This window comes from Delphinapterus leucas, chromosome 4 (genome assembly GCF_059928025.1).
Source record: "Delphinapterus leucas isolate spDelLeu-1000000601 "Yukka" chromosome 4, BTC_Dleu_Yukka2, whole genome shotgun sequence".
NCBI classification, from domain to species: domain Eukaryota; kingdom Metazoa; phylum Chordata; class Mammalia; order Artiodactyla; family Monodontidae; genus Delphinapterus; species Delphinapterus leucas.
In genome coordinates this window covers 120653315-120673525 of record NC_143132.1, presented here as the reverse complement: position 1 = coordinate 120673525, position 20211 = coordinate 120653315, and the positions used below count along the sequence as shown (strand labels likewise).

At 39.1% G+C, this 20211-nt stretch overlaps 1 protein-coding gene across 4 annotated transcripts in view; it reads left to right on the top strand.

Moving 5' to 3' along the window:
• The window catches only part of RNF13 (ring finger protein 13), a 166934-nt gene that overhangs the window by 27337 nt on the left and 119386 nt on the right, over positions 1–20211 (top strand). The window contains exons 1-2 of one of the 4 annotated variants that reach the window (XM_089911021.1): positions 687–843; positions 13367–13454. The exons of 1 other annotated variant lie outside the window; for it this stretch is intronic. The gene's annotated coding sequence lies outside the window, so the exon portion shown is untranslated. Of the gene's footprint in view, positions 1–686; positions 844–13366; positions 13455–20211 lie in introns of those variants that run through there. 2 more of the 4 variants (XM_089911019.1, XM_022582736.2) reach the window with 2 other exon arrangements.

Sequence of the window (20211 nt, the reverse complement as noted above, 5' to 3'; positions counted from 1 at the left end):
CTAGGGGATGGCGCGCGCGTGTCAGGCCCAGAGTGCTGACGTCAGCACGGGTCCCACTCAGGCGTCGGGGAACTAGTGTTCAGCGCTCGGGCTGCTCGCACCTCTAACAACGCGACTCGGACTTTAAGGCGTTGGCCTTGGCCCCATCCATCTCGATCTCCGCCTGGACACGGTGCGGAAGGGATGAGGCCTCGTCCTCACCTCTTCTGCGGGTCGGGTGAGTGCGGTGCAGGAAAGCGGCGAGACGACGCCAAAGCCAGGCCCGCCGAGGGGTAGCCCGCCAGCTGGGCCTCGGGATGCTTCGGCCCAACAGCCAGAACGGGCTAGGCCAGCTAGCTCTGGCCTCTCGGTCCGATCCCCTTCTGACCCCACGGCCTCCACTCCTGTGGGGCGCACGGCAGGCGGCAGTATTCCACAGCCAATCCCCTCAGCCATCATACCCCTTTCCCCGCCAAAAGCAGATCCTTCAGCCTCGCTCCAGAAGCCCGCCCCACCCTGCCCTGCCCTGCCCTTCCAGAAAGGACCGGTCACGAGGCCAAGAACGCGACTCCGCGGACTGGACATCTTTCCGAGCTGGACCTGAGCAAGCAGCTAGACTCGGCGTGAGACTGGGAAGGAGCCTTAGCGAGCAGCTCTGTGGCCCAATGGTTTTCATCTACCTTCGGGTGCGGACCAATGAGGCGCGCGGGGCGGGACTTCCGCCTCGCCTCGGTGTTGTCGTTTGTGCTCCGACTCCAGGCAGTGGGGGTCGGTGAGAAGATTCAATCATGAAGTCGCGGTAGGGACTTCTCCCGCAGCGACGCGGCTGGCGAGCGTATTTGTGTTGCGGGGTCAGGCTTCCAGGTAAGAGCCTCCCCCGCGTCGCGGCGGCCGGGCGGCGGGTTGTTCCCCGTGGGGCCTGGCCGAGAGAACACACCCCCTCTCCGGCCCTGGAGCTCCGAGGCGGCTCCGCCGCTGAGCCCTTGGCTGCTCCTCCCCAGGCTGGGCGCGGAAGAAACTAGGTGTTTTTTTTTTTTTTGCAAAAGGTAAAATAAAAAGCCCTGCTCTCGGAGGGCCGAGTTCCCCTTGCATTCCCACCCCATGAGTTTGTGTATATCTGAAGTTGTTGGGTTATTCGTTTTGTTTCTTACATTCCCCTCTTGAGGTGGCTGGAACCTGGGAAGACGTTCGGAGGGCTTCTCTTGGTCCAGCACTTGCCGCAGCGTCCCCGGGCGAAGTCGCTCGACTTTAGTTGAGGGAACTCTTTAGTTTTTGGAAAAAAGAGGGCAGGCGCCTCCTTTCTTTCTAACCTCCCCCCACCCCCACCCCGGAAGCTGGATAGAAGGTGGGACGTGACTCTCTTAGGGACAGATACCGCGTCCCTGCCCTCTTAAAGCTGGAAGCTCTCCCTTATTGAGTTGACCCGCACTGATAAGAGAACTCTGTCCCAGAGAGGGAGTGGATCGACACCGAAGCCAAGCGATCCCAGAAGCACTCACGCGTATTTGGTGGCAGCCACTGAGTGTTCTCTGCCAGCGTTTTGGTAAATTCCTCCACTTTGTCCTAATCTGGCAATAGTATATCTCCAAAACTATCGTTTCATCTTCAGTTTCAGCACCGTGGGCAGCTGCTCAGGTCCAGTGTTGCTGCCCCACACTTGTCAACTCTTGTCAGTGATGCAGCAGGAACAGTGAAAACTAATGCATTCCTTTCAACAATGATCTGTTGTTCTCCAAGGAGAACATCTGCAGTTTTCGATACAATATAAATAGCTAAGATGGGTGTGCCGCCGAAGAGTTCTAGTTAGAGAAACATCAATTCAAGGTTTAAGGAAGGGCTTTCAAGGATTTAATCTATTTAAGGACAAATTTTAATGGGTCGAGGAGATTAGCTCCACTTCAGAGTAGCAAAACTGGACTGTGGTAGCAGTTTAAAAGAACTTTAAACAGGAGGTAAGAAGTGTCGTGCAGGGCCCATGGGGATTTGGGAATCAATTTAGTGCATTGGCATTCACATTAGAAAGAAAGAAAAAAATATCAGAGAATATCCTATGGAGTAAGAGTAAATATTATTTCATGAAGCTTTTGTTTCAGGTTTTTAAAAAGAATATATGAGTGTGAAGAGGAAGATGTAAATGTATACCATATCATTGTGGATTATGGCAAAACACTGTATCCTGAATTTGGGAGTCAGGCCGGGTTCACCCTTCAGCTGTGCTACTTACTAATTCTGTGATATTATCTGTAAATAAGGGAAGGAGTGTAAGAATTAATTGAAATAAAATGTCTGTTTACATAGTTAAGCCTCAAAGTAGTTGTTTTTGTTGATTTTTGGAAATGTTTGGCTAGAAGCCCAGTTATTTCTCTCTGTGTCAGGAATGACAACTGGTTTAATAATATATTTTTTATCTCTTCCTTTATTTGAAGCCAGCAGCTTCATGTCTCCATGTGTAATAGTAAATCATGTGGACAAAAATGTTAATTTGCAAGGTTTAATATTGAAGGATTTGGAGTAAGTTCTCATCTATCCTTGTTTAAAGCTCATTTCTCTCACGCATTTTGCAGGGGCCTAAACTGTTATTAGCATTCAGCACCCTTCCTTTGATATTTTTCTGCATCCCAGAATAACATAGATTTATCAGAAGTTTTTTTTTTTCTTTTTAAATATTTGATTGCCATCTTGCCTGCTTTTTAATCAAGATTTTGCCAAGGGTGAACAAGGTATTAAATGATAGGTTTTTTTGATTTTATTTTATTTATTTATTTTTGGCTGCTTTGGGTCTTCGTTGCTGCGCGCGGGCTTTCTCTAGTTGCAGCGAGCGGGGGCTATCTTTCGTTGTGGTACTTGGGCTTCTCATTGCGGTGGCTTCTCTTGTTGTGGAGCACGGGCTCTAGGCGTGCGGGCTCAGTAGTTGTGGCTTGCGGGCTCTAGAGCGCAGGGTCAGTAGTTGCGGTGTGTGGGCTTAGTTGCCCCACGGCATGTGGGATCTTTCCGGACCAGGGATCGAACCCGTGTCCCCTGCATTGGCAGGCGGATTCTTAACCACTGCACCACCAGGGAAGCCCTATCAGAAGTTTTTCAGACACTAATTTTAGCAAAGTAAGGGCAGGACTAAGGGAATGATAAGTTTATCTCTTCGAACTAAATTGGATAGGAAGGCATTTTATGTTATATAGTTTTTGCCATAAAGATGTATGAAATGAAATGGCTTGGTCAAATATCGTGGTATGCTTACTTCATGTTGGTATGACCTGAAAACGGTTGGTGTTTAAGTAAAAAGTATGATTTTGGACATTTTAAAATCTGGGAATGTTTAGCAGAAGTCAAAATGAGTTCAGATGGAAATAGTATTTTGTACTGTTTGACATATTACTGCCATATGGTATTGCACATAGTAGTTTCACATGACATAAAAAAGGGAAGAAAGTAAGCATTGTTAGTTTTCTCAAAAGAAGAAACAGAATTAATAGACATTTCTTTTAATTAGAGCATCGTGGGTAATCATTGTTTAAAAATTCATGTATTCTGCAAATATTTACTAAGCATATATAAAAAAATACAAGTTTTTATAATCCTTTTACAGAAAAGTTAATTTAGGAACAATGAGAACATATAATTGGCATTGTCAGTTTACATATCATAGTACATAGATAACAATAACAGACGTAATAACTAACATTGATTGTTTACTATAGGCCAAACAGTTCTAAGCACTTAATATTGCCTTGTAATCCTCTTTTTATAGATGGGGAAATGAAGGCATCGAAAATACATAACTTTTTGAGTTCACACACGTGGTTAGTGGAGCAACTGGAATTTGAACCTAGGCATCTTGACTATAAAGCCTGTCTTGTATCATGTTTTATTTAAAAATACAGAATACTGTGGGGTTATTTTGGTTTCTTTACTTGCTGATGTGGGTGACCTGGGGTGAGCTCCTTTGGCCCTTGGGTTCCTCAACTCCTTCCTCAAAAATATAGTATTAAGCCATTATATTTTTGTGGGGATAAGGATAATTTGTAAGGCCCTAGACAGAATATGCGTTCAATAAATCATATGCCTCAGCCTTTTTCCTTTCATACTGAGGATGTGGCCATTTGGAAAATTTGTTAGCAACTAGAGGAGGATGGGAGAAGATTTTAACCTCAGGACACTGCTGAAGCAAAGGTATAGAAATAGGAAAGCAGAGGATGTTTGCCAAGGTAGTATGTTTAAGGAACAGGCTGGTAAAGGTAGATGGATACAGATTACGGGAATACTTAGAGGAACCAGGTTAAGAATTTTGTACCTGATTCTTACTTGAGAAGAACCCCTCCTTATAAATATTAATCTGGAACTAAGTCCAGTGAAGGAGTGGAAGCCTGGAGGTGGGAATGTCGTGGAGTTTAATTACAGTTGAGGCTGGTTGAGGCAGGAAGTAATGATGGTGGGATTGTTGTAAAGGGTATAGAATTGAGAAATGTTAACATTGACATTGTGAAATGACATAAGTATGGGCCTTATTTTGGGGAGGATATTATGATGAAGAACAGATGTTGGTGGAAGGGGATTTAGGAGAAGGATTTATGATACAGTCTTTGGTTTTGGAGCAGAGGGTTTGTTCAGATGTTTGGAAATGTAAGATGGAAGGTGGGAGCTCTTTGTATTCCATAAAAAGGTAAGAGACCAATTACTCACATGGTGAGGAAATGGTCTAAAGCAATCATCCCCCTGTGGGTCAAAGTTTCACAGGAAGGATGTGACTCCAGAAGGTCCTCAGAAATGCAGATTTCTTACTTGTGATAGGGTTGTATCCACTATTTTTCCCTGTAACATATTCCTGGGAGGACAGGAATAAGGTTGTGGGGAGGGAAAATTTTGGAAACCTAGCAAACCTCCCATTTATTATTTCAAAAGAGAGCCAGTAAATTGGAGCCTAGGGATTCTCACATTAAGAACTTGGAAAGACGCTGTGATTTTTATACAGTGTCAGACATTTAAACACACATGTTGAATGTTGAATTGTTGGAACGTCTCCAGAGTTTTTATTTGTGTCATCCCCTTTGTTACCCTGAATTGATTAATAGGATAACTTTTAAAACCAGAGAGTCTGTGTGCTTGTTATGGGGCAGCAGTGAAGAGGTGACCTAGATAGATTGTATTTTACTTATAGCTGAGACTGTGGGAGAAGAACCTCAAAGGATGAGAGGAGAAGGTGTGGTAGGAAGAATAGAGATTCTATGACTGAATCCTTGTGCCACCCATTCTCTGGCTTGTTTCCTCATTCTGTAAAATGATGATGATGACCAATCAAATAAAAAATTGGATATTAGGCACAAGCATTAGGACAAGGAAGGTTTACATATTCTGTCATCTGTCACACCATTGTTGGAAATGTTACTTAGATTCTACTACTTACACGTTTTTCCATAGCATTCTTCACTCAACAAATATTTATTAAGTATTTTCTATGTCAGGCACTGTTCTAGGCAGGCAGACTACATTAGTGAACAACAAAAAGCAAAATCCTTGCCCTCATGGAGCTTATTTTCTAGTGAGAGAAATAAGGTTTATTTTATTTTATTTTTTAATAAATTTACTTATTTATTTATTTTTGGCTGTGTTGGGTCTTCGTTGCTGCGTGCAGTCTTTCTCTAGTTGCAGCGAGTGGGGGCTCCTCTTCGTTGTGGTGCGCGAGCTTCTCATTGCAGTGGCTTCTCTTGTTGCGGAGCACAGGCTCTAGGCGCGCGGGCTTCAGTAGTTGTGGCATGTGGGCTGAGTGGTTGTGGCTCACGGGTTCTAGAGCATAGGCTCAGTAGTTGTAGCACACGGGCTTAGTAGCTCCACGACATATGGGATCTTCCCGGACCAGGGCTCGAACCTGTGTCCCCTGCATTGGCAGGCGGATTCTTAACCACTGCGCCACCAGGGAAGCCCAAGGTTTATTTTAATAGTGGAAAGTAATTAGATTTTTCTTATATTATGTATTTATAAAATCACAATTCTAAACAGATAACAATAAGAGTACTATACCAGATTGTAACTAATTTTGTAGAGCACTTTAAAGGAAGGGACTATGTCATGCTGACTCATGTATGTCTCCCTATTTACCCTTTTCCCAATGAAATGACTTAGATGTATTTAATATTCAGCAAATGTAGGTACTCATTAAATATTTATAATGGAGAGAAGAAAGTTGTGTTAAGGCAAGGGCCAGATCTTAAAGATAAAGAAATCAGTTAAGTGTAACAAGTATTAAGGGCTCATGTCCTCACTAGATTGAGGGTAGGAAGAAAGAGAAGTGTGCTATGAATTGCAATGCATGGCTTGCCTATGAGGTTGAAGTGGAAATAAGGTTATATTGTAGCTGAAAGCATCACCATTAAGGGAATCTGGGTATCTGGGTGTTCCCCAACTTGCCCAATAATTAGCTGTGTGACTTTGCATGAATAACTCGACCTCTCAGTTCATTTCCTCATTTGTAAAATGAGGAATTTTCCTGTTAAAATAGTCTTTTAAGACAAAATGTCTATTGCAGTTTCACTTTACTAATGTAGACAAAACAGAGCTGATCATGAGCTTCCATTGAATAATAATCAGACTAAATTTATGCTTTTAGTTAACAAACTAGATGTTTAAAAAATGTCTACAAAATTAATGTTATCTATTTGATGTTATTTACTAGTAAGACTACATTGTAATTTTAAAAAATAAAGCAAAATATAACCTCATATGTAGTTTCCCCTTTTGCCATTATGAAGGAAAAATAAGCCACAGTATTTTAGACCCCAGTAATGGATCTTACCAGTTGTCCATACTTTCATACTTTAATTTTACAACAGCCTTTGATTATTGTGCTAGGTGCTGAGTATACCAAATCTGAAACTGTATGGCCCCTAACTTCAAGGAGTGATGAACAAGTTAAATGTTTTGTTACACCGCGGTGGCACAGAGAAGGCACATAATGAGAGGCTGACAGAAAAGAAAGTTCAAGTGGTTAGAGAAGAAAGGCTAAGGAGGAATGGCAAGGGACAAAGCTGGAGACATAGGCAGAGACAGTTTATGAACTTTCTGTGCTAAGTCACAATTTAGTTTTGAACTTTATTCTGAAAGTTGTATAATCTGTTAAGGAATTTTATGCAGGGAGTAACATGATCAGGCTTTTAAAAACTTTTTTATTTATTTATTTTTGGCTGCGTTGGGTCTTCGTTGCTGCGCGTGGGCTTCCTGTAGTTGTGGCGAGCGGGGGCTATTCTTCTTTGTGGTGCACGGGCTTCTGATTGCAGTGGCTTCTTTTGTTGCGGACCTCAGGCTCTAGGTGTGCGGGCTCAGTAGTTGGTGGTGCACGGGCTTAGTTGCTCTGCACAGGAAGATGTGGGATCTTCCCGGACCGGGGATCAAACCTGTGTTCTCGCCATTGGCAGGCGGACTCTTAACCACTGCACCACCAGGGAAGTCCTGATCAGGCATTTTTATATCTACCTTTACATTCCTTTTAAGAGAACGATCCATGAGGAAGATATTTATGTTATTTCCAATTATTTCAACTGTGTAGTCCTGCTTGAGGAAATCTGTCTTTTAACTCTGAAATACAAAGTCTGAGGAACAGTGTTAATTTTGTGGTTTTAGGGTATCAGTAACCATGAAATATTTGAACATTAAAACATTTATATGTTCACAGCCACATTAATGTAAATTGAGAAGACAACTGAAAATTTAGGGTATTCTGCTTATTGAAATGAGAGAGCTTCCAGTCAGATACAAGAATTATGATTTAGAATTATTTCTGAGGGGCTAGAAATTTGTCGAAGTTTAATTGATTGAATATGACTCTAGTTCAGGCTCATTTTCTTTTTGTTTTTTTTTGTGGCACGTGGGGCTCTCACTGCTGTGGCCTCTCCCGCTGCGGAGCACAGGCTCGGGACGCGCAGGCTCAGCGGCCATGGCTTACGGGCCCAGCCGCTCCACGGCATGTAGGATCTTCCCGGACCGGGGCACGAACCCGTGTCCCCTGCATCGGCAGGCGGACTCTCAACCACTGCGCCACCAGGGAAGCCCCAGGCTCATTTTCTAATGATCAAGATATCCAGTTAAACTTTTAGAGGCAATGAGGGGAAATAATCCCACCTGATGATAGGTGAATATTTCTAAATCAAGTCATAAGAGAGTAGGAGTTGAATTTCTCCTTTGCTTAGATGTAAAACAACTCATTAAATATGAAGAGTAGTTTATTTGCCTAATTAATGTGCTTGTAATTTACATGTTTGACCTTCAAAAAGGAAGAACTGTGCTTGTAATTTATACATTTACATAACATGTATTATAAATATTAACTGCTTAAAATTTTTTTAGGTGAAACTCATACAGCATAAAATTAACAATTTTAAAGTGAATAATTGGGTGGCATTTAGTAAATCACAGTGCTGTGCAACCACCACTTCTGTCTAGTTCCAAAACATTTTTATCACTCAAAACTAAAACCCCATACCTATTCACCATTCTCTGCTGCCCCCAGCCCCTGGCAGCACTAATTTGCTTTCTGTTTCTATGGGTTTACTGGATATCTCACTTATTCTGGAAATCTCATATAAATGGAGTCATACAATATGTGAACTTTAGCATCTGGCTTCTTTCACTTAGCATAATGTTTTCGAGGTTCTGCAATGTTGTTGCAAGCTACATTATTGTATGTATGAATACTTCTCCCTTTATACAGCTAAATAATTTTATTGTATGCATACACCAGACTTTATCCATTCATCTGTTGAAGGACATTTGGGTTCGTTCCATTCTTTGGCTATTGTGAATATTGTTGCCCTGAACATTCATTTACAAGGGTTTTTCTGAGTCCCAGTTTTCATTTCTTTTGGGTATATATAAGGAGTGGAATTGCTGGATCATATGGTAATCCTATGTTTAGCTTTTTGAGGACTTACCAAACTGTTTTCCACAGTGGCTGAACCATTTTACATTCCTACCGGCAATGTACTAGGGTTCCAATTTCTCTTCATTGTCACCAACACTTGTTCTTTTCCAGTAAAAAAAAAAAAAAATTAATGCTGTTGCTATCCTTGTGTCACGATGAGAGAATAGCTCACTGTGGTTTTGATTTGCATTTCCCTAATAACTGATGATGCTGAACATCTTTTTGTGTGGTGGTTTGGCCATTTGTTTATCTTCTTTGTAGAAATGTCTATTCAGACTTTTTGCCCATGTCTAAGTTGGGTTGTTTGTCTTTTTATTATTGAGTTGTGTTTTTATGTATTCTGGATACTAGACCCTTATCAGACGTATGATTTGCAGATACTTTCTTCCATTTTGTGGGTTGTTTTTTCACTTTCTTAATAATATCCATTGATGCATAAAAGTTTTAAATTTTGAAGAAGCTCAATTTATTTATTTATTTTCGTTGCTCATGCTTTTGGTATCATGTCTAAGAATCCATTGTGGAATCCAAGGTCATGGGGATTTATTCTTATGTTTTCTTCTAAGAGTTTTATCATTTTAGCTCTTATATTTAGGTCATTGAACTATTTTGAGTTAATTTTTGCATATAGTGTGAGTTTAGGGGTACAACTTCATTGTTCTGCATGTGGTATACGTTGTTCCATTACCGCTTGTTGAAGAAAGTATAATATTATTTCCTCATTGAATGATTTTGGTACCTTTATTGAAAATCAATTGGCCATAGAAGTATAGGTTTATTTTTGGACTCTCAATTCTATTCCTTTGGCCTATATGTCTGTCCTTATGCCCATACCACATTGTTTTGATTACTGTAGCTTTATAGTAAGATTTTGAAATTGGGAAGTGTGAGTCCTCCAGCTCTGTTCTTCTTTTTTAGAATTGTGTTGACTATTCAGGGCCCCTTGCAATTCCATATGAATTTGAGGATTGACTTCACCATTTCTGCATAAAAGGCTATTGGAATTTTGATAGGGAATGTATTGAATCTGTAGATTACTTTGGGTAGTATTGCCATCTTAACAATATTTAGTTTTCTTTTTTTCTTTTTCTTTTTGGCTGCGCTGTGTGGCTTGTGGGATCTCAGTTCCTTGACCAGGGTCCCCCCCCTCCTCCACGCACTCCCTCCCCCTTCTAGGGACATTGGGGACATCTGGTGGTGCTCTGCCTCAGCCATGTGCCCAGAGTAAACAGGCCTTCACTGATCCTGCAGTCCCAGTCTAGACCTGGTGACCACCTTGCCATGGCCCTTCTGAAGTGGACACCATGTACCTCAGGCCTCATGCCTCCAGTGCCTGGCTGGACCTCTACGTGCCTGCCCACCAACCTTGGCTTGCCTGTACCCCAGGGAGTTGTTTCCTGCAGTTCTCTTGACATGGATACTGTGCATTCTAGGCCTTGTGCCTGCAGCAGTGTCCTGACTACCTCTGCACACCTGCTCACCAGCCTCAACAGCTGCACTCCAGAGAATTGTTTCCTGCTAGTCTGGCAACGTTGGACCTGCTCTGGTTTGGACAATCCAGTGAAATTCTCTGTTATCTAGCATGCTGCAACCATAGCTTCTCCAATGAGAAACTCCAGCCTTGAGGAGAGGGGACCCTTCTTCCAAGTTTATCCTTTTTGGGTACTCTCCCTCAGCCTTATTTTTCCCATCAGGGTTTAATAATGATTTATCTTAAAAAAGTTAAAAACAGCTTTATTGACTTATAACTGGCATATAATAAACTGTACATATTTATTTATTTACTTTTGGCTGCATCGGGTCTTAGTTACAGCACGTGGGCTCTTCGTTGAGGCACACGGGCTTCTCTCTAGTTGTGGCATACGGGTTTTCTCTCTCTAGTTGTGGCATACGGGTTTTCTCTCTCTAGTTGTGGCGCGCGGGCTCCAGCGCTTGTGGGCTCTGTAGTTGTGGTGTGCGGGCTTAGTTGCCCCATGGCATGTGGGGTCTTAGTTCCCTGACCAGGGTTCAAACCCGTGTCCCTTGCATTGGAAGGCGGATTTTTTTACCACTGGATCACCAGAGAAGTCCCAGACTGTACATATTTAAAGTTTATGCTTATTAGCTTTGACATATTTATATAACTCTGAAACCATTACCATAATGAAGTTAATGAACATACCTATTGCTCCCAGAGGTTTCCTCATGCCCCTTTGGAATCCCTCTCTCTTGCCTCTTGCCACCCCTCATTATATCTTTATAGTTACTATCCTATCATAGTTTAATTATTATTTGTGTTAAACACTCTGTTTAATTTACTATAGTTTCTCACTCCTGATTGAACTGTTGATATAGGGTTGGTGCCTGGAGTGGTTACAGGAAATAGACCTAAAAATTTGAGGTTTTGGTATTTCTTTGGTCATGCCTTTGGACCTGAGCACAGTGCTGAGTTCTTTACCAATGGAAAGGGGATGCTAGTAATCCATGGCATCATAATTAATAAAGGTATCATCTCTGACAGATTGTGATATATTGCCAATTGACCCAAATGCCTGGGAGCCCACATGGCTGCTACATTTGACCTTTACAGCAATAATGATAACTATAAGGACTGTAGTGTAGGACGGAATCTTTTGAGTGTAATTGAGTCCTTAAGGAGAGAAAATGATGGCTTGGATTTAACTCATAGCTGAAGATCTGCCCTTTTTTTCACTAGTTTTTTATTGCACACTTCACTTAAGAAGAAATAATTTCATCTTCTCCAGGTTGTGAATAGACTTGTGAATTATAAAACCTTGTGGCTTGCTCATTAAGAAAACATTGTTTTGTTTTGTTTTGTTTTTTGTATGAGAGTAATGCATGCTTAGAGAACTTGAATAGGTGGAACAGATTTCTGTTACGATTTCTGTGTGTTTTCTTCTAGGTTTTTGTTTGGTATGTTATATAAAATGAAATAGGCTTTAGAAAGTTTTAATTGTTTATTCTGAAATATGCAGATAAATATTTAAAAAAATCATATAGAGTCCCCCACCCAGAGTTTACATGTACATGTTAACAAATTGTTTTGTTTCATAGTATCTATGCATCTTTTTAATGTATACGTGAAATATTTTTAATGTTACTATACAGAAAAGAGGCCAGGAACAGAGTCTTGTGGTGATACTTTAAAGAAACAGTTGTAATCATCAGTGGGAATGGCATAACTTGATCTAGCACCCCATACTGTTCCACCGTTAATATAGTAGGCTAGATGTCGTGCTTAACACCCAAACTGTGTATGGGGCATTGGGCATGCTCGGCTTTTTGTTCACAAATTATGCATAAATTAAAGAAAAAGGGATGGGGGTGGGGATAATGGGCAAGGGAATAAGGGAATTGGTTCATTTATTCTGGTACTTACACATAGAAATTGAGTCCCCTAAAATAGGAAAACTGGAATGATATGGGAAAAAGTTTTTCCCTGCATTGTTTTTGTTTGTTTGTTTTTGTTTTACTTGGTAAGGTTGTTCTGAGGATTAGATGGAGGAACATTCACATAAAATGCTTAACAGAGTGCCTGGCTCCAAATTGATAAGTTCTGTACCAATTTATTTATAGTGGTGGTACTGATTTTTGTGTGAAGCATCATAAAAAAAATTCTGGTTCAGGAGATTGATACTTTGAAGTACACTGGGCATGATATTTTTGATAACCTAGAAAACCAGAATTTTCTGGCATGTTTCCCTAAATGATGCTTAAGATTCTAATATTATGAAAGCAATTCATTGTCAATTGTCTTTTCCTTGTTTGCTGCATGACTTCTTGCTGGGGTTGACAACCTATGGCACTGGTGACAGCAGTGGTATTTGAGAGAATTATGATGTGTATTTTTGTTAACATTCCTATTTCTCTCTCTCTCTTTTTTTTTTTTTTTCTCTCTCTCTCTTTTTTTCCTTGCTCTAATTTGACCCTCTACCCTACCCCTCTTTGACTTATAAGAAGTTTATGAATAATGATTTGGTATACCATTTGCCAATCTATGGTCGGGAGCAGTGTTTTCCAAATTTGGCTTGATCGTAGTGACTAGGGGACATTTTTAAAAAGTAAAGTTATAGGCTTCCTGTCTGAATCTCCAGGGGAGGGACCTGGGAACATTTATTTTTACCGCAAGCCCCTGGGTATGTGCTATATACTTAATACCTATTGCTAGATCCCATCTCATGTCGACTGAATGAGAAGATAGAACTCTGGCGTTGAACGTGAGTCTGGTTTTTAATAGTTGCTTATTTGTTGACTCGCTTAGTGTGTTGTGTTTGATCTGGCAGGCTCCTGCTTGCAACCTTTCATAATATCTCCATGTAGTCAGAAAAACAAAACAAAAAAATCTTGTTTTGAGTGACAGGTTGCTTTATTCTTTTCTTTTTCTTTTGAAAATAGTTAGCTATCATAGATGCAGGAAAATGCATAAAACATTTGTGTATGGTTTAAAGAACAATTGTAATGCAAACTCCCATCTCATCACAGCTCAGGTCAAGATGTGGAATATTGCTGGCATCCCAGAAGCACCTTTTCCCTGGTCACACTCCCCTTCCTTACCTTTCTTACCCTCAAGGTAATCACTATCTTGATTTTTATGATGATAACTTCCTCGTTTTTCTTTACATTTTTACCTCTTAATTGTGAATCTCTACATAATATCTGTTTTGCCTTTTAAAGAGCTTTATGTGTGTGGAATCGTAGTGTTTGCATTCTTTGTGACTTGCTTCTTTTGCTTAGGGTTATTCTTGGGAAATTCATGTATATTGGTCACATAGCTGTCATTTGTTTTCATTGTTGTAGAGAATTACATTATATTCACATGCAAAAATATATTAATTCTACTTTAATGCATAATGCTCAATAAAGTTTAATATCAAAAAGGCTAACTCATTGCCTATGTCTGCATAAGGACAAGGGAGGCTATATTTTGGGGAAGAACAGGGCATGACCTTTGCCACTTAAATGGTAGAAATATCCTTGATTCAACTATGTTTGATATATGTATTTTTAAATTGAGGTAACATTGGTTTATAACATTTAAGTTTCATGTATACATTATGTTTCAATCTCTGTATACACTACAGCATGCTCACCACTGAAAGTTTGGTTTCCGTCTGTCACTGTGTATTTGACCTCTTTACCCATTTTGCCCTCCCTCAACCCCCTTCCACTCTGGTAACCACTAATCTGTTCTCCATATCTACGTGTTTTTGTTTGGTTTGGTTTGTTCCTTTATTTATTTATTTAGTTTTTTAATAATCCACATATGAATGAAATCATATGGTTTTTGTCTTTCTCCATCTGACTTATTTCACTTAGCATAATACCCTCAAAGTCTAGGTGTGTCATGTAAATGGCAAGATTTCATCATTCTTTTATGGCCAAGCAATATTCTGCATGTTTACCGCATCTTTTTTATCCATCTGTTGATAGACATTTAAGTTGTTTCATAGCTTCGTTATTGTAAATAATGCTGCAGTGAACATAGAGGTGCATATATCTTTTTGAGCTAGTGTTTTCATATTCTTTGGATAAACATCCAGAAGTAGAGTAGCTGGATCATGTGGTAGTTCTCTTCTTAATTTTTTGAGGCCTCTCCATACTGTTTTCCATAGTGGCTGCATCAATTTACATTCCCAGTAACAGTGTTTGAGGGTTCACTTTTCTCCACATCCTCACCAACACTGAGTATTTCTTGCCTTTTTGATAATAGCCATTCTAATGGGTGTGAGTTGTTACGTCATTGTGGTTTTTTTTCTCCTGAATGAAATGCTTTATAATATTTTATTCAGTATTAAGATAAAGCAAAAATATTTATGCAGGACATTCTATTTTTATGGTTTCAAGCTACTGCATAGTCTTTTTTTTTTTTTTTGCATAGTCTTTTTTTTTTCTATTCAAACAGTCACAAAAATTATAATCATCCTCATCAGTTCACTCAGTCCCATGTAATTAATTTTTCTAATCTTGATCTTCTGTTAGCACTTATATGAATTCATCAGTTTTCCATTAGAGTTCTGAAAATGCTTATTCATTCAGTTCAGCAGTATAGTCAGTTACCAGAAACTTGTGCTTGTCAGTCTTTTCCATGAATTCCTTGAAGATGAAACCCTTTTATAGGAGCATTTTTGCAAAAGCATCAGAGTACATCCAGAACTGTGTGTAAATGACAAAAGACTTAAAAATGACCACGGTTAAAGATTTGATGAAAGTTCATAATAATGCAATTGACAAGGAAATTGAGTTATTTCTGAGATATACATTTAAAAAAATAACTAGAATTATGACTTATAACATTATACCAGAACATATAAGATTTTTAGGAATTTCATATAATGTCTGAAACATTTATATTAACATATTTCCATACAAATAACCCAAAGAAAGTTTAGTATTAGTTTTTTTAAAAATTTTTAAATTTAATTTTTTTATACAGCAGGTTCTTATTAGTCATCAATTTTATACACATCAGTGTATACATGTCAATCCCAATCGCCCAATTCGTCACACCACCATCTCCACCCCCGCAGGGCTTTCCTCCATTGGTGTCCATACGTTTGCTCTCTACATATGTATCTCAACTTCTGCCCTGCAAACAGGTTCATCTGTACCATTTTACTACGTTCCACATACATGCGTTAACATACGATATTTGTTTTTCTCTTTCTGACTTCTCACTTTGTATGACAGTCTCTAGATCCATCCACGTCTCAACAAATGACCCAGTTTTGTTCCTTTTTATGGCTGAGTAATATTCCATTGTATATATGTACCTCATCTTCTTTATCCATTCGTCTGTCGATGGGCATTTCGGTTGCTTTAATGACCTGACTATAGTAAATAGTGCTGCAGTGAACATTGGGGTGCATGTGTCTTTTTGAATGATGGTTTTCTCTGGGTATATGCCCAGTAGTGGGATTGCTGGATCATATGGTAATTCTGTTTTTAGTGTTTCAAGGAACCTCCATACTGTTCTCCATAGTGGCAGTATCAATTTACATTCCCACCAACAGTGCAAGAGTGTTCCCTTTTCTCCACACCCTCTCCAGCATTTCTTGTTTGTAGATTTTCTGATGATGCCCATTCTAACTGGTGTGAGGTGATACCTCATTGTAGTTTGATTTGCATTTTTCTAATTACTAGTGATGTTGAGCACCTTTTCATGTGCTTCTTGGCCATCTATATGTCTTCTTTGGAGAAATGTCTATTTAGGTCTTCTGCCCATTTTTGGATTGGGTTGTTTGTTTTTTTAATATTGAGCTGCATGAGCTGTTTATATATTTTGGAGATTAATCCTTTGTCTGTTGATTCGTTGGCAAATATTTTCTCTCATTCTGGGGGTTGTCTTTTCGTGTTGTTTATGGTTTCCTTTGCTGTGCAAAAGCTTTGAAGTTTCATTAGTTCTCATTTGTTTATTTTTGTTTTTATTTCCATTTTTCTAGGAGGTAGGTCAAAAAAGGATCTTGCTGTGATTTACATCAAAGAGTGTTCTTCCTATGTTTTCCTCTAAGAGTTTTATAGTGTCCAGTCTTACATTTAGGTCTCGAATCCATTTTGAGTTTATTTTTGTGTATGGTATTAGGGAGTGTTCTAATTTCATTCTTTTACATGTAGCTGTCCAGTTTTCCCAGCACCACTTATTGAAGAGACTGTCTTTTCTCCATTGTATATCCTTGCCTCCTTTGCCATAGATTAGTTGACCCTAGGTGTGTGGGTTTATCTCTGGGCTTTCTATCTTGTTCCATTGATCTGTGTTTCTGCTTTTGTGCCAGTACCATGTTGTCTTGATTACTGTAGCTTTGTAGTATAGTCTGAAGTCAGGGAGTCTGATTCCTCCAGCTCCGTTTTTTTCCCTCAAGACTGCTTTGGCTATTCGGGGTCTTTTGTGTCTCCATACAAATTTTAAGATTTTTTGCTCCAGTTCCGTAAAAACTGCCATTGGTAATTTGATAGGGATTGCATTGAATCTGTAGATTGCTTTGAGTAGTATAGTCATTTTTACAATATTGATTCTTCCAACCAAGAACATGGTATATCTCTCCATCTGTTTGTATCATCTTTAATTTCTTTCATCAGTGTCTTATAGTTTTCTGTGTATACGTCTTTTGTCTCCCTAGGTAGGTTTATTCCTAGGTATTTTATTCTTTTTGTTGTAATGGTAAATGGGAGTGTTTCCTTAATTTCTCTTTCAGATTTTTCATCATTAGTGTATAGGAATGCAAGATATTTCTGTGTATTTATTTTGTATCCTGCAACTTTACCAAATTCATTGATTAGCTCTAGTAGTTTTCTGGTGGCATCTTTAGGATTCTCTATGTATAGTATCATGTCATCTGCAAACAGTGACAGCTTTAATTCTTCTTTTCCAAATTTGTATTCCTTTTATTTCTTTTTCTTCTCTGATTGCCGTGGCTAGGACTTCCAAAACTATGTTGAATAATATTGGTGAGAGTGGACATCCTTGTCTTGTTCCTGATCTTAGAGGAAATGCTTTCAGGTTTTCACCATTGAGAATGAGGTTTGCTGTGGGTTTGTCATATATGGCCTTTATTATGTTGAGGTAGGTTCCCTTTATGCCCACTTTCTGGAGAGTTTTTATCATAAATGGGTGTTGAATTTGGTCAGAAGCTTTTTCTGCATCTATTGAGATGATCATATCATTTTTATTCTTCAGTTTGTTAATATGGTGTATCACATTGATTGATTTGTGTATATTGAAGAATCCTTGCATCCCTGGGATAAATCCCACTTGTTCATGGTGTATGATCCTTTTAATGTGTTGTTGGATTCTGTTTGCTAGTATTTTGTTGAGAATTTTTGCATCTATATTCATGAGTGATACTGGTCTGTAATTTTCTTTTTTTGTAATATCTTTGTCTGGTTTTGGCATCAGGGTGATGGTGGCCTCATAGAATGAGTTTGGGAGTGTTCCTTCCTCTGCAATTTTTTGGAAGAGTTTGAGAAGGATGAGTGTTAGCTCTTCTCTAAATGTTTGCTAGAATTCACCTGTGAAGCCATCTGGTCCTGGACTTTTGTTTGTTGGAAGATTTTCAATCACAGTTTCAATTTCATTACTTGTGACTGGTCTGTTCATATTTTCTCTTTCTTCCTGGTTCAGTCTTGGAAGGTTATACCTTTCTAAGAATTTGTTCATTTCTTCCAGGCTGTGCATTTTATTGGTATAGAGTTGCTTGTAGTAGTCTCGTAGGATGCTTTGTATTTCTGCGGTGTCTGTTGTAACTTCTCCTTTTTCATTTCCAATTTTATTGATTTGAGTCCTCTCCCTCTTTTTCTTGATGAGTCTGGCCAATGGTTTATCAATTTTGTTTATCTTCTCAAAGAACCAGCTTTTAGTTTTATTGATATTTGCTATTGTTTTCTTTGTTTCTATTTCATTTATTTCTGCTCTGGTCTCTATGGTTTCTTTCCTTCTGCTAACTTTGGGTTTTGTTTGTTCTTCTTTCTCTAGTTCCTTTAGGTGTAAGGTTAGATTGTTTATTTGAGATTTTTCTTGTTTCTTGAGGTAGGCTTAAATAGCTATAAACTTCCCTGTTAGAACTGCTTTTGCTGCATCCCGTAGGTTTTGGATCATCGTGTTTTCATTGTCATTTGTCTCTAGATATTCATTGAGTTCCTCTTTGCCTTCTTCAGTGATCTCTTGGTTATTTAGTAACGTATTGTTTAGCCTCCATGTGTTTGTGTTTTTTACTTTTTTTCCCTGTATTTCATTTCTAATCTCATAGCATTGTGGTCAGAAAAGATGCTTGATATGATTTCAATTTTCTTAAATTTACTGAGGCTTGATTTGTGACCCAAGATGTGATCTATCCTGGAGAATGTTCCGTTTGTACTTGAGAATAAAGTGTGATCTGCTGTTTTTGAATGGAATGTCCTGTAAATATCAATTAAATCTATCTGGTCTGTTGTGTCATTAAAACTTCTGTTTCCTTATTAATTTTCATTTTGGCTTATCTGTCCATTGCTGTAAGTGAGGTGTTAAAGTCCCCCAATATTATTGTGTTACTGTCGATTTCCTCTTTTATAGCTGTTAGCAGTTGCCTTATTATTGACGTGCTCCTCTGTTGGGTGCATATATATTTATAATTGTTATATCTTCTACTTGGATTGATCCCTTGATCATTTTGTAGTGTCCTTGTTCGTCTATTGTAAGGTTCATTATTTTCAAGTCTATTTTATCTGATATGAGTATTGCTACTCCAGCTTTTGATTTCTATTTGGATGGAATATCTTTTTCCATCCCCTCACTTTAAGTCTGTATGTGTTCCTAGGTCTGAAGTGGGTCTATCATAGGCAGCATATAGGTGGGTCTTGTTTTTGTTTTCATTCGGTGAGCCTGTGTCTTTTGGTTGGAGCATTTAATCCATTCACGTTTAAGGTAATTATCGATATGTATGTTCCTATGACCATTTTCTTAATTGTTTTGGGTTTGGTTTTGTAGGTCCTTTTCTTCTCTTGTGTTTCCCCCTTAGAGAAGTTCCTTTAGCATTCGTTGTAAAACTGGTTTGGTGGTGCTGAATTCTCTTAGCTTTTGCTTGTCTGTAAAGCTTTTGATTTCTCCATCGAACCTGAATGAGATCCTTGTTGGGTAGAGTAATCTTGGTTGTAGGTTCTTCCCTTTCATCACTTTAAGTATATCATGCCACTCTCTTCTGGCTTGTAGTGTTTCTGCTGAGAAATCAGCTGTTAACCTTATGGGAGTTCCCTTGTATGTTTTTTTTTCGTTTTTCCCTTGCTGCTTTCAGTAATTTTTCTTTGTCTTTAATTTTTGCCAATTTGATTACTGTGTGTCTCGGCATGTTTCTCCTTGGGTTTATCTTGTATGGGACTCGCTGAGCTTCCTGGACTTGGGTGGCTATCTCCTTTCCCATGTTAGGGAAGTTTTTGACTATAATCTCTTCAAATATTTTCTCTGGTCCTTTCTCTCTCTCCTCTCCTTATGGGACCCCTATAATGTGAATGTTGTTGCATTTGATGTTGTCCCAGAGGTCTCTTAGGCTGTCTTCTTTTCTTTTCATTCTGTTTTCTTTATTCTTTTCCACAGCAGTGAATTCCACCATTCTGTCTTCCAGGTCACTTATCTGTTCTTTTGCCTCAGTTATTCTGCAATTGATTCCTTCTAGTGTAGTTTTCGTTTCAGTTATTGTATTGTTCATCTCTGTTTGTTTGTTCTTTAATTCTTCTAGGTCTTTGTTAAACATTTCTTGTATCTTCTCGATCTTTGCCTCCATTCTTTTTCCGAGGTCCTGGATCATCTTCACTATCATTCTTCTGAATTCTTTTTCTGGAAGGTTGCCTATCTCCACTTCATT